Source organism: Babylonia areolata, chromosome 17, assembly GCF_041734735.1.
Source record: "Babylonia areolata isolate BAREFJ2019XMU chromosome 17, ASM4173473v1, whole genome shotgun sequence".
Lineage (NCBI taxonomy): Eukaryota > Metazoa > Mollusca > Gastropoda > Neogastropoda > Buccinidae > Babylonia > Babylonia areolata.
In genome coordinates, this window is record NC_134892.1 from 14,112,397 (window position 1) to 14,127,396 (window position 15,000).

General features: G+C 46.1%; 1 long non-coding RNA gene across 2 annotated transcripts in view; it reads right to left on the minus strand.

Moving 5' to 3' along the window:
• The window catches only part of LOC143291673 (uncharacterized), a 263,333-nt gene that overhangs the window by 50,202 nt on the left and 198,131 nt on the right, over positions 1-15,000 (minus strand). The window contains exon 1 of one of the 2 annotated variants that reach the window (XR_013056558.1): positions 2,403-3,130. The exons of the other annotated variant lie outside the window; for it this stretch is intronic. This is a non-coding gene — a long non-coding RNA (uncharacterized LOC143291673). Of the gene's footprint in view, positions 1-2,402; positions 3,131-15,000 lie in introns of those variants that run through there. 2 annotated transcript variants of the gene reach the window in all.

Sequence of the window (15,000 nt, forward strand, 5' to 3'; positions counted from 1 at the left end):
GAGAGAGAGAGGAAGGAAGGGATGGATAGATGGAGGGGGGAAAAACAAACAAGTCCACACAGTTCCACAGCACGTGTCGTTGACTTTGATACATCCCTGTCACACTGAACTCTCGACGTGAGAGATTTTTTGTTCCTTTCTTTTTTTCTTTTTTTTTTCTTTTTAAATAGAAGCTGCTAGCAGCAGCAGCGGTGAGTCTCCAATGACATCCTTTTTTAAATTTTTTTATTTTTTACATTTTTCTCTCCATTCTTTTCTGTTCCTTCTTTCTCCATCACACCACCACACCTTCCTCTCCACTCCACACATAATACACTCGCACACATACACGCGCGCAAGCATGCGTGTGCGCACATGTATACACACACAGTGACACACGGTCGGTAAAGATACCTGCACAAATACACACACTCACTCTCTCTCTCTCTCACTCACACACACACACACACACACACACACACACACACACACACACACACGCACGCGCACGCACACACACACACACACACACACACACACACACAGAGTGATACACTCACGCATGCACACACACACACACACACACACGAACACACGCACACATACTGGAGTTTCTCCACCAATTCTCCATTTCTGTAGCTCTGCTGTGATAAAACGTAATCTTAAAAAAAAAAAAATCAGGACTACATGAAGGGGATGTTTGATAGAGAGATGTGGGCGACAGAGAGACAGACAGACGGACAGAGAGTGGATGAGAGTGAGAGACCGACAAGGAGAAGCAACAGAGCAAAAGCAAGTATGAGAGAGACAGAGACAGAAAGATTTCTCAAGATATGTTTTTCATCGCTGCCACTGCCAAGATAAAAACCAGTGATTTTTTATCATCTTTTTTTCAACCCTTCATCAGAACATGTGAACAGATGTAGCGGAGATGGAGTGAGGGCGAGAGACAGACAGATAGCGACAGGTATCCTGTTCCGTTTTCATTTAGACAAAAATCTTACCCCTTTGCATGATAAAACAAGAAGAAAAAAAGATCACGAAAATGAATTAAAAGGGCAGGCGGAGAATGCAAGAAATAGGAGAGAGTCTGTGGTTCATATATCTATGTGTACGTGAGAGATATGAGAGAGAGAGAGAGAGATAGTGAGACAGAGACAGCGATAAACATTTGTATGAGAAAATCTGTGAATACCCGCAGTGTGATGCGTGTGTGTGATTGTTTGATTGTGTGTGTGTGTGTGTGTGTGTGTGTGTGTGTGTGTGTGTGTGTGAGTGTGCGTGAACAGATGTAGAGGAGATGGATGCAGGGTGTGAGACAGATAGCGACAGGTATCTTGTTCCGTTTTCATTTAGACAAAAATCTTCCCCCTTAACATGAATAAAAAAAAGAGAGAAAAATGAATTAAAGGGTAGGCGGAGAAAGAAAGAAATAGGAGAGAGTCTGTGTGTGAATATCTATCTGTACACATGTGAGAAAGATAAGAGAGAGGGAGAGAAGAGAGAGAGAGAGAGAGAGAGAGAGAGAGAGAGAGAGAGAGAGAGAGAGAAAATGATGGTGGTGAGAAAGTCTGAGATGCATACATGCCGCGAGTGTGATTGATGAACGCACATGCGCACGCGCGCGCGCGAGTGTGCGTGTGTGTGTGTGTGAGAGAGAGACAGTGAGAGAGAGACAGACAGACAGACAGAGAGTGTGTGTGTGAACAGGTGTAGCGGAGATGGAGGGAGGGCGAGAGACAGACAGATTGCGACAAGTATCCTGTTCCGTTTTCATTTAGACAAAAATCTTACCCCTTTGCATGATATAACAAGAAGAAAAAAGATAAGAAAATGAAATAAATGGTAGGTGGATAAAGAAAGAAATAGGGGATAGTCTGTGTGTGTGTGTGTGTGTGTGTGTGTGTGTGTGTGTGTGTGCGTGCGTGCGTGCGTGCCGCGCGCGCGCGTGAGGGATATGAGAGAGAGAGGAGGGTGAAAGAGTGGAAAGTAAGCGATGGTGAGGGAAGGGAGGGAGGGAGAGAGGGGAGAGAGAGAGAGAGAGAGAGAGAGAGAGAGAATGATAAACCTTTGTATGAGAAATCTGTGCATATGCGCTAATGTGATAAGCGTGCGTGCCTGCGCGCGCGCGAGTGCGTGCATGTGTGTGTGTGTGTGTGTGTGTCTGTGTGTCTGTGTGTATGTCTATGTGTCTGTGTGTCTATGTGCGTACACTAGGTACGCGCGCGCGTGTGTGTGTGTGTGTACAGCGAGAGAATATATTAAGAGATACAGAGACAATCAGAGACACATAGACAGGCAGACACACATTATACAGACATTATACAAACAGACATAAACTTAAGACCGAAGAACTATTACCCCAAAGGTTGATTCTAGACAAAACAACAACATAAAAAAAAATTAAACAAACAAAACCAAACCTTGGCATTCGAAACATCCACTTCGGCCAGTACAGCCGGCACTGTAGCGGAGGAAACCGAAACCAGCATCCTGAAGGAAGTGAATGTACTCCACACACAATGGTACCGTTGAAACCAGTTCGCATAATCACCACAAACAGTTTACTCCTCTAGATCCTCCACGAGAACGTATTGTATATATACATATATATATCCACAGAAGAAGAATTCCAATTCACCGGGGAATGAAACACAAATATCCATCCATGAGAATTATGCAACAATAATCCACTTTGCACATTTTAAAACAACACTGTTCCTGGTTCTTGCTCCACGTTGAAATTTTTTTTTTTAAATTCCTCCCGAACTTTTAAACAACAATAATAATGATTATGATTCAAAATTCACTTAAAAATATCCACCACAAGAAAGTCGAATATAACCGAGCACCGCATTTCCAAACACACACACACACACACGCACTAGAGAGAGAGAGAGAAAGAATGTGGCACAATATTGATGATCAACACTCCAACTCGCTTCTGTCTTCCACTTGCAAGGATTTTCGATTCTTCTCCTGTCTTCAAACACACACCCGCGCGTCAAGCAGTTTGTAGTAGTACTCCACCTATAATTCACTGCTCACAACCGCTGGGTATAAAACTGCTCAGCTCTCTCTCGGCTCTACTCCGCTCCAAGGCGCGACTGAAAGTCGTCTGTCGGCTGCTTGCTGTGTGTGTGTGTGAGAGAGTGTGCTTTGCTGCTGCTGTCTCGCCCATTCAACAGACTCTCTCTCTCTCCCTCTCTCTTCCTACTGCCCTCGCGCTCTCTTTCTCTCCCTCTCTTCCAGTCCCCAATTCTCGTCTGCTCAACACGCTACCACCGCCGCTAAGCACGCACGCGCACACGCCCGCCCGCCCGCTCCACACAAAGGGAAACCACTCCCCTCGCGCCACGCGTGGAGCCCCGATGGCTCAGCTGTGAGAGCGAGTCAGTCAGTCGGTCTGCTGGTAGTCTTGTCTTGGCTGCCAGCAAGACGAGGAACGTGTGTGAGACAGAGAAAGAGAGAGAGAGAGAGAGAGGGGGGGGGGGAGATTCTGAGATACAGGGAGAGGGAGAGAAAGAGACAGAGACAGAGAGAGAGAGAAACAGAGAGAGGGAGAGAGAAATACAGAAAGAGACACAATATACATATAAAGAAAGAGAGACCTACAGAGACAAACAGAAAGAGATAGAGAGACAGAGCAAGATACGGAGAGAGAGACACAGAGAGAGAGGGAGAGAGAGACAGCGACAGGAACAGGGACAGACAGAGAGAGGCGATGGGTCGTTAGGTGTAAAAAGATAATGTAACCGGCAAGGCAGTCAATGGCTTTATATAAAGAAAATATTATTCGAAAAAAAAGAAGATGAAGATAATATTCCCTATCACGACTGCTTACGTGTGTGTGTGTGTGTGTGTGTGTGTGTGTGTGTGTGTGTGTGTGTGTGTGTGTGTGTGTGTGTGTGTGTGTGTGTGTGTGTGTGTGTGTGTGTGTGCCAATACTGATAAATAATAAACGAGGTTAGCATACAAAAACGCGAACCATACACAATAAGTTAGGAGACACTGATGGATTGTTGCACATTTTGAGACTAGCTGGCCATAATTATAAATGTTGATGTTAAAGAGCTGAGTTTGATGAAAAAAAAACAACAACAAACAAACAAACAAACAACAAAAAACATGCTGACGGGTCGCCATAATGATGTTCTGTATGATGGGGTTTATAAGTGTGGGTAGGGATTGAGGCGAAAGGTAGAGGTTTATAGAGAGTATGGGAGGGAGTGTGTGTGTGAGGGGGGTAAGTGGGCTAGAGTCAGTATAGGGGCGGGGTGCAGGGGGCTAGCGCTGAGAATGAATAACAGAGAAAATCTTTCTCTTTTTTTTCAGGACAATACGCAAGCGTTCACTTTTGACTTTGTTTTTACCCAGTCCACGCCCATTGAGAAAAAAAAACCGACAGACATACAGACATAATTTATTGAGGCACAAATCTCCAGACCGACAGACAGACAAACAGACAGCCATTTAGACACACAGAACTCAAGACAGACAAATAGACAGCTATATAGACACACATAATTCATGACAAACACAGACAGACACACGCACACACAGACATACAGAACTCAAGAGAGCCAGACAGACAGACATATATAGATACAGAACTCAAGACAGACAGACAGATAGATACACAGAGCTAAAAACAGACAGAGACAGACAGACATACAGACACACAGAACTAAATACTGACAGAGAGAAACAACCATAACAGACACACAGAACTCATGACAGACAGACGGAAAGATTGACACACAGAATTCATGACAGACAGACAGACAGAACTCAAGACAGACAGACAGACATAATACAGACATACATCGTTCTCAAGATACACAGCCAGACAAAGAGACACACAGATCTCAAGACAGACATGTATACATACACAGACAGGCAGACAGATCGACAGACAGATCGACAGACAGAGAGAAAGAGAGAGAGAACTCAAAGACAGACAGACAGACATAATAGGCAAGGCCACAAGACCTTAGTACATGCGACACGCGCTTAAAAAAGGAAAGAAAGAAAGGGAAAAGAAATGATAAAGGAAAATGGAAAGAAAGCAAGCAAAAGAGAAAGACGTCACGCGTAAAAAAAACAAAACACACGAAATGTTTCATTTTTTACAGCTCACGCAGATTTTGGTTCCTTCCGAAGTAGGTCACTCGCAGAATGAATGAAAGAAAGAAAGAAAGACAGAAAGAAAGACAGAAAGAAAGACAGAAAGAAAGAAAGAAAGAAAAAGAAAAAAGGCCATCAACATCAACTAAACCTTTGACGATGACTTAATAACCCTTGGTTCGTATGCTGAAGTGAATGTAGAGGAGTGAGCGATACAACCAGGATGATAAAAGGAAGAAAGAAAGAAAGAAAGAAAGAAAGAAAGAAAAAGTCCACCAACATCAACTAAACCTTTGATGATTATCTAATAACTCTTGGTTGGTATGCAGAAGTGTATGTCAGTAAGGAGGGTAGCATCCAGAAAGAGAAAAGAAAGAAAGAAGGAAGGAAGGGGGCAAAGAAAGAAAGAAAGAAAGAAAGAAAGAAAGAGAGAAAGAAAGAAAGATCACCAGCAGCAACTAAAACATTTACGATCACTTAATAACCCTTGGGTGGTATGCTTAAGTGTATGAGCGTATCAATCAGGATTATAAAAGGAAGAAAGAAAGAAAGAAAGAAAGAAAGAAAGAAAGAAAAAGAAAAAAAAAAGGTCACCAACAACAACTAAAACATTGACGATTACTTAATAACCCTTGGGTGGTATGCAGAAGCGTATGTCAGTAAAGAGGGTAGCATCCAGAAAGAGAAAAGAAAGAAAGAAGGAAGGAAGGAAGGGGACAAAGAGAGAAAGAAAGAAAGAAAGAAAGAAAGGAAGATCACCAGCCACAACTAAAACACTGACGATCACTTAATAATCCTTGGGTGGTGTGCTGAAGTGTATGTAGAGGAGTGAGCGATACAATCAGGATGATAAAAGGAAGAAAGAAAGAAAGAAAGAAAGAAAGAAAGAAAGAAAGGAAGATCACCAGCAACAACTAAAACATTGACGATCACTTAATAACCCTTGGTTCGTATGCTGAAGTGTATGTAGAGGAGTGAGCGATACAATCAGGATGATAAAAGGAAGAAAGAAAGAAAGAAAGAAAGAAAGAAAGAAAGATCACCAGCAACAACTAAAACATTGACGATCACTTAATAACCCTTGGGTGGTATGCTGAAGTGTATGTAGAGGAGTGAGCGATACAATCAGGATGATAAAAGGAAGAAAGAAAGAAAGAAAGAAAGAAAGAAAGAAAGAAAGAAAGATCACCAGCAACAACTAAAACATTGACGATCACTTAATAACCCTTGGTTCGTATGCTGAAGTGTATGTAGAGGAGTGAGCGATACAACCAGGATGATAAAAGAATGAAAGAAAGAAAGAAAGAAAGAAAGAAAGAAAGAAAGAAAGAAAGAAAGAAAGAAAGAAAGAAAGAAAGAAAGAAAGAAAGAAAGAAAGAAAGAAAGATCACCAGCAACAACTAAAACATTGACGATTACTTAATAACCCTTGGTTCGTATGCTGAAGTGTATGTAGAGGAGTGAGCGATACAATCAGGATGATAAAAGGAAGAAAGAAAGAAAGAAAGAAAGAAAGAAAGAAAAAGACAAAGAAAAAAAAAAGGCCACCAACATCAACTAAACCTTTGACGATTACTTAATAACTCTTGGTTGGTATGCAGAAGTGTATATCAGTAAGGGTGGGGTAGCAATCAGGGAGAGAAAAAGAAAGAAAGAAGGAAGGGGGCAAAGAAAGAGAGAAAGAGAGAAAGAAAGAAAGAAAGAAAGAAAGAAAGAAACAGAACAAAAAAAAAAAAAAGGCCACCAACATCAACTAAACCTTTGACGATCACTTAATAACTCTTGGTTGGTATGCAGAAGTGTATATCAGTAAGGGTGGGGTAGCAATCAGGGAGAGAAAAAAAAAAAGAAAGAAAGAAAGAAAGAAGGAAGGAAGGGGGCAAAGAAAGAAAGAAAGAAAGAAAGAAAGAAAGAAAAAAGAAAAGAAAAGAAAAGATGACACATGTAAAAACATGAGATTCTTCTTCATGTCGCAGTTAACGCAGAGTTTTAGCTCCTCACGTGGGAGGTCGCTCTCTTTGGGGGTGCACATGGGACGGAGAGGGGGAGGGGGCCTGGGGGAGGGGAGGGGGGGGGGGGGGCGGGGGGGGGGGGGGGGTGCTCCATCAAGAACACAGAACTTCTTTGACGATTACCTAATAACCCTGGTTTTTCTGTTGGGTACAGTAGCTAGCTGACGGGGTGGGTAAAGGGGTGTATGCAACCAGGAAGAAAACATCATGGTGCAGAGGATGGGAGGGGGGAGGGGCCAGGGGGGGGGGGGGGTTAGGATAGGGATGTGGGGGTAGGGGGGTGGGGAGGCGGATGAGGTTGGGAGAGAGACAGAGAGAGAGAGACAGAGAGAGAGAGAGAGAGAGACAGAGAGAACTGTGAAGTATGAATAGTTTGATGAATAGGTCTCTCAGGCCCTGGTCATTGAGGGTGGTTTCCAATTCACAGTTATTGCAGAAGGATAGTTTACTGCATGGGAGAGAGAGAGAGAGAGAGAGAGAGAGAGAGAGAGAGAGAGAGAGAGAGAGAGAGAGAGAGAGAGAGAGACAGACAGACAGACAGACAGACAGACAGACAGACAGACAGACAAACAGACAGACAGACAGACAGACAGAGACACAGAGACAGAGACATAGAGAGACAGACACACACACAGAAGAGAGAGACAGAGAGAGAGAGAGAGACATAGAGAGACAGAGAGAGGAAGAGTCAGAGATAGGAGGAGACATAGACACATAGGGAGAGAGAGAGACATACACACACACACACACACAGACACACACAGACACACAGACACACACACACACACACACACACACACACATAGACGGAGAGAGAGACACACACAGAGACAGACAGACAGACAGACAGACTGAGACAGAGGGAGAGACAGACAGACAGAGACAGGAGGAGACATAGACACAGAGAGAGACAGAGAGACAGAGAGAGGATGGTTAATGATCGTTGACGCTGCTAATTGGGCGCGGTACAGTAAAAGGGGGACTGAGGTAGGGGTGTAGAGTGGGGGTGAGAAGAGGACCTGGCGGGGATGGGGGGGTGGTGGGGTGGGGGGGGGTGGAGGAGGGAGGGGCAGGAGGCAGGGTGGGAAGGGTGAGAGAAAAAGGGACGCACGGGATTGCAATCAGAAGGCAAGGGGAAGATGGGAGGTGGGTGGGTGTGGAAGGGTGGAGTGGGGTGGGGTTGGAGTAATGATGAGTTGGGGGGGGGGGGGAAGGGGAGGGAAGGGGAGCAGAGGAGGGAGGAAGGAGAAGAAAAGTCAACAGGGTGTGACACGTGTCAAACCCTTGTAGTACCCCCCTCCTCCCTCACCAGCAACAATCCCCCCACTCCTCTCACCCACCCTACCACCACCCCTACAATCCCCTCCACCAACTCTGCGTGCGGTTACGTCCCCTTGATGGTTTGTTTTTGCATTTTAGCGTCATCCATGTGTGTGTGTGGGGGGGGGGGGGGGGGGGGGCGTGTGCGGATGTGGGTGCTGGGAGAGTTACATCATTAGGTGGAGGGGCAACGGGGGTGGGTGGAGCGGGGGTCGGGGGGGGGGGAGGTGGGGGCGAGTTGGGGGGAGGGGGTGTGCATGGGTAGGGAGGAGAAGTGATTTTCGAATCTTTTACGATTGCTTTTTTTTTTCTTCTTTTTTATACCAGACCTATACTTTCCTACTTACCCCCCACTCTGTTGAAATCCTTGTGTGTGAGTCTCGGTGGTGGTGGTGGTGATGATGATGGTGGTGAAGTTTGTCCACGTTTTTTCTCTCTCTGTCTGTCTCTCTGTTCCTCTGTCTGTTTCTGTCTTTCTTTCTTTCTTTCTTACTTTAGTTCAACGTCTTTTCACATTTAAATGATATTAGATGGGAGGGGGGAGGGGTGGGGACAAGGGGGGAGGGAGGGGAGGGGGAGATGTAGAATTTGTATGTGTGCGTGTGTGTGTGTGGGGGGGATAGTGGAACGGAGAGAGGTGGTCGGGAAGGACTGAGACAGGGAAGGAGACAGGCATAGCATCCAAAGAAGCGGAGCTTAAAAGGAGGAACTGCGAAAGATTGGACTCACTGAGAGTGAAGTTTTAACTTTCTCAAACATTCCTATAACAGGATAAGGCGTGCTCAATTTAACACACACACACACACACACACACACACACACACACACACACACACACACACACACACACACACACACACACACACACACACACACACACACACACACACACACACACACACACACACACACACACACACTCGCAAAAGACATGATCAATCAAAGGTAGATATCAACTGGACACTGATTCAAACATTCAGTCTGTCTGTGTGTCTGCCTGTGTGTGTGTGTGTGTGTGTGTGTGTGTGTGTGTGTGTGTGTGTGTGTGTGTGTGTATGTGTGTGTGTGTGTGTGTGTGTGTGTGTCTGTGTGTGTGTGTGTGTGTGTGTGTGTGTGTGTGTGTGTGTGTGTGTGTGTGTGTCTGTCTGTCTGTCTGTCTGTCTGTCTGTCTCTGTCTCTGCCTCTCTCTCTCTCTCTCTCTCTCTCTCTGTGTCCATGTTTCACTGTTCCTGCCTGCTACTTCCCACTACTACACAGTACTACAACACTCGATTCCCTCTAACGTCTCGCTACTCACCCCTCCCTCCCTCCCTCCCTCACCTCTCCCCACTCCCCACTCCTTCCCTCAAATCCTCCCGTCCCCAATCACCACGCCCACCCTCCCCCCCACCCCCCACCCCCCTCCCTCCTCAGCCTCCTATCCCCACCCACCCCTCTGATCCCGTCGCCCTCCAGATCAAACCGTCAGCAAAGTGACACTCTCCCTATATCCCCCCCCCCCTACCCTAGGGACATCATGCCATACCCCTCCCCTTTCCTATTACCCACCCTCCGCGCACACATACACCCCCCTTTCCACCTCCCATTGCTCTGTTCTACCATAACCACACTACTACTACTACTGCCACTGCTGCTGCTGCTGCTGCTACTGCTGCTCCTGCTACCACTACTACTAAAGAGCCTGGATCCTCTACTACTACTACTGCTACTGCCACTGCTGCTGCTGCTTCTACTGCTGCTGCTACTACTACTACTACTGAAGAGCCTGGATCCTCTACTACTACCACTACTGCTAAAGAGCTGGGATCCTCCTCTACTACTACTACTACTGCCACTACTACTACTACTAAAGAGCCTGGATCCTCTACTACTACCACTACTACTAAAAAGCTGGGATCCTCTACTACTACTACTACTACTGCTGCTGCTGCTACTACTACTACTGAAGAGCCTGGATCCTCTACTACTACTACTACTACTACTACTACTACTACTACCACCACAGACCATGGGGCCTCTACTACTGCTGCTACTACTATTACTACTACTAAAGAGCCTGAGACCTCTGCTACTACTTCTGCTGCTGCTGCCACTACTACTACTACTACCGAAGAGCCTGGAGCCTCTACTACAACAACAACAACAACAACTACTAATACTACTACTGCTGCTGCTGCTGCTGCTGCTTCAAGTCGACTGCTATTGGTTTTAAAACTAAAAGTCTGGGTCTTTGCTCTTTAGTCGCTCTGATGCTACGCCCAGACCACCACCACACAACCACACCACCACACAACCACACCACCACACCACCGCTCACATGTCAGCGACAAGAGACGCAGAGCAGTCTGGGCAGCCAAGTGCCAGAACTTCTGACAGCTTCCAGACCTTGACAACAGACCTCCTCCTCTACCACACTCACACCATCTCCCCCTCCCTCCCCTGTCCCTTCCCTCAACTTCCCCCGCCCCCCTCCTATCTCTTCCCACACCCCCTAGCCCCTCCCTCGCCTCCTTCCCCCCCCTCCACCACCACCCCCACCTCCCCACACTTTCGTCTAAGCAATGGCAGTTACAGAGACACCCTTAATATATACACACACCGCATACTCCTGGACAAAGAACTGTGGGAAACAAGAGGACAGATCTGAAAGACAGACAGAAAGAACAAACAAACGGAAGATAGAAAGAGAGAAATCGAGAGAGACATAATTAGCAACAAAAAAAAGGGATCGAGAGAGGGGGAAGTAACAGAAAAAAAGAAAAGAAAAAAAAATAGAGGAGAGATAAACACGATCACACAAAAAAACCGAAACGTTAAGTATGTAAGTATACCCAAAGGAGGAGACGGTATGATCATCGTCCACTCTCACAGTTCTCTACAACATCAAACAGTAAAAAGAAAAAAGAAAAAAAAAATGTGTAAGAGTAAGAGGAAAGCGGGAAAAAATTACCGCGGGTGGAAGTTGTTAGAACAAAAGAGAGAAAAAAAAAGGGAGGTGGATGGGGAGGGGGGGAGTGGGGGTGGGGGGCGGAGGGAGGTATGTGTGTGTGTGTGTGTGTGTGTTTGGGGTGGGGTGGGGTGGAGTGGCGGAGGGGCGTATGTGTGTGTTGGGGGAGGGGGGGTGGGCGGGGAGGAGAAAGGAGACTATCTAGATTTCAAGTGAAAGCGAAACAGTCACTTCATACTCAAGGGACCTTCATTTACAACTTTTTATCTCCAAAACATAAAAGAGATAAAAGAGACACGGACAGAGGAAGAGAGACAGAGAGAGGCAGAGAGAGAGAGACAGAGACAGAGACACAGAGAGAGGACAGACAGACGGACAAACAGAGATGGAAAGAGAGAAACATAGACCGTGATAGAGACAGAGACAGAGAGAGAGACAGAGAGAGAAGGAGAAAGAGAGAAAAGGAGAGAGAGAGAGAGAGAGAGAGAGAGAGAGATAGGAGAGGGGAAATGGGGGGGGGGGGGAGGGGTCATGCACAGAGAGAAAGAAAGAGTAAGAAAGAGAAAGAGAGAAACAAAAAGACAGACAAAGAGACAGACAGACACAGACGCAGAGAGAGAGAGAAACAGATTGACACACAGAGAGACAGAGACTGAGACATACACACAGAGACACCGTGAGACAGACAGACACAGAGAGAGAGAGGAGGTTATTAACCCCCTAAAAACCAAAAAAACCAAAAACACCCAGCAAACTAGGACTATCTGGGATGCGCGACCGAGACAACAGGTCATGTCCTCTTGATATTAGTATGTACATACAACGTTTTTCTTGTTTTTTTTTTTTGGTTTGTCTTTTTTTTACAAGTCGGTTTTCATGTCTTCGTGTGAGGGACGGGGGGAGGGGGGGGGGTGTGTGGCGGAGAGGGGGGGGGGGAGGACTTTATGATAACTGTCTTTGTCTTTGGTCTTCAGTCTAGTCCTTCCGTTGATGTAATGGGTTTTGACGTTAATGTGAGTGGTGGTCTGTACTACATCACTTCACAAGACAGCACAGAGAGAGAGGGAGAGAGAGAGAGAGAGAGAGAGAGGGGGGGGGGGGGGGGGGGGGAGAAAGGGAGAGAGGGAGAGAGGAGAGAGACAGACAGAGAGACAGACAGAGAGACAGAGAGTAACAGAGAGGGAAGGCAGAATGAGTGACAGAGAACAGAAGAAGAAGAGAGAGAAATCGAAAGAGAAGGAGAGAGACAGAGAGAAGGAGAGAGACAGAGAGAAGGAGAGAGAGAGAGAGAGAGAGGGGAGAGAGAGGGGGCGGGGGGGAGAAAGGGAGAGAGGGAGAGAGGAGAGAGACAGACAGAGAGACAGAGAGTAACAGAGAGGGAAGGTAGAATAAGAGTGATGGAGAGAGAAGGTGAAGAAGAAGAAGGAAGGAAGGAAGAAAGAAAGAGAGAGAGAGAGAGAGAGGCTGAGAGACAAAGAGTAACAGAGAGGGAAGTCAGAATGAGTGACAGAGAAAAGACGAAGAAGAGAGAGAAATCGAAAAAGAAGGAGAGAGAGAGAGAGAGAGAGAGAGAGAGATCGTGGAAGAGAGACATAAGGACAGAGGGAGAGATAGAGTGTGTGTGGTAGAGGATGTGTGTGAGAGAGTATAGAGAGAATTGAGAGAGAGGGAGAGAGAGAGAGAGAGAGAGAGAGAGAGAGAGAGAGGTGATAAAGAGAAAGAAAGAACAAGAGAGAGAGGTAGAGATATAGAGAAAAAAGGTTTGAGAGAGTAAGTGATTGAGATATATATATATATATACATACATAGAGAGAGACAGACAGACAGACAGACAGGGATATAACTGGGGGAAGGGGACGGGCGGGGGGGGGGGGGGGGGGGGGGGGGGGACGTCGTATGGCTTAGACAGGATCATGTCCACAGAAACGAAAAGAACTGTCAGAACCGGTGAGGTCTTTACTCTGTTTTTCTCTGTCTGTCTGTCTGTCTGTCTGTTTGTCTGTCGGTCAGTCGGTCGGTCTGTCTGTCTGTCTTTCCTCTTCCTCCCTTTGTCTGTCTGTCTGTCTCCCTTTGTAAGTCCGTCTGTCTGTCCGTCCGTCTTTCTGTCCAATTCCTCTCTTTGTCTGTCTATTCGTCCGTCCGTCTGTCTGTCTGTCTGTCTTTCCTCTTCCTCCCTTTGTCTGTCTGTCTGTCTCCCTTTGTAAGTCCGTCTGTCTGTCCGTCCGTCTTTCTGTCCAATTCCTCTCTTTGTCTATTCGTCCGTCCGTCTGTCTGTCTGTCTTTCTTTCTTTCCAATTCCTCTGTCTGTCTGTCTTTCCTCTTCCTTTCTTTGTCTGTCTGTCTGTCTCTCTGTCTGTCTTTCTTTCTTTCCAATTCCTCTCTTTGTCCGTCTGTCTGTCTCTCTCTCTGTCTGTCTGTCTTTCCTCTTCCTTTCTTTGTCTGTCTGTCTCTCTGTCTGTCTTTCCTCTTCCTTTCTTTGTCTGTCTGTCTGTCTGTCTGTCTGTCTGTCTTTCCTCTTCCTTTCTTTGTCTGTCTGTCTGTCTGTCTGTCTGTGTCACCTCTTCCTTTCTTTATCTGTTTTCCCTCTTCCTCCCTCTGTCTGTTTGTCTGTCTGTCTGTCTTTCCTTCTTCCTGTCCTCTTCCTCTGTCTTTTTGTCGGTCTTTCCTCCTACACACTCTAACATCTCCTCCCTCCTCTCTCCCCTTCCCCCACCCCCACCCAACCCTCCATCCACACCCCTCCCTCCCTCCCACACAATCCCCATCTTCGCCACGCAAGATTTGTTGCCAATCTGATCATGCAACACGTTTTCCACAAATAATGGTCGATATTCATGTTGTGCTTCCTCCGTTCACACCCTCCCCCACCCTCCCCCGTCCCCCTTTCTATTTCATTATGCATAAATGTATTACTCCTTATCCGGATTTGGATCTCTCTCTCTCTCTCTCTCTCTCTCTCTCTCTTTCTCTCTCACACACACACACTCTCTCTCTCTCACACACACTCTCTCTCACTCTCTCTATCTCTTTCTCACTCTCTCTCTCACTCTCTTTCTCTCTCTCACATACACACACACACTGCCTCTCACTCTCTCTCACTCACACACTCTCTCTCTCTTTCACACACACTCTCTCTCACTCTCTCTCACACTCTCTCTCACTCACTCTCTCTCTCACTCACTCTCTCTCTCACTCTCTCTCTCTCACTCTGTCTCTCACACACACACTCTCTCTCTCTCACTCACTCCCTCACTCTCTCTCTCTCACTCTCTCTCTGTGCACATCTCGACTAGTGAAAGGTTTGAGATATATAGAACATTTTGTGTCTCGCATGTTGTGAAACCATATTTGCTTCTGAATCTTGATAAACATATAAAGTATATCACAACAAGGTTTAGACTGGCTATTTCTGATTTGGCTGTACATAGGTATAGATACAAAAAAGTGAAAGAATCTGATTTGATCTGTCCTATGTGTAAACGTTCAAAAGAAGATGAAGTTCATTTTGTTCTTTGTTGTGAAGTACTGAAAGAAATTAGAGAAACTTGTATTCGACCCAGATACTATCGACAACCTTGTCTCTTCAGATGGGTTCTATTGTTGTCTTGTACTGAC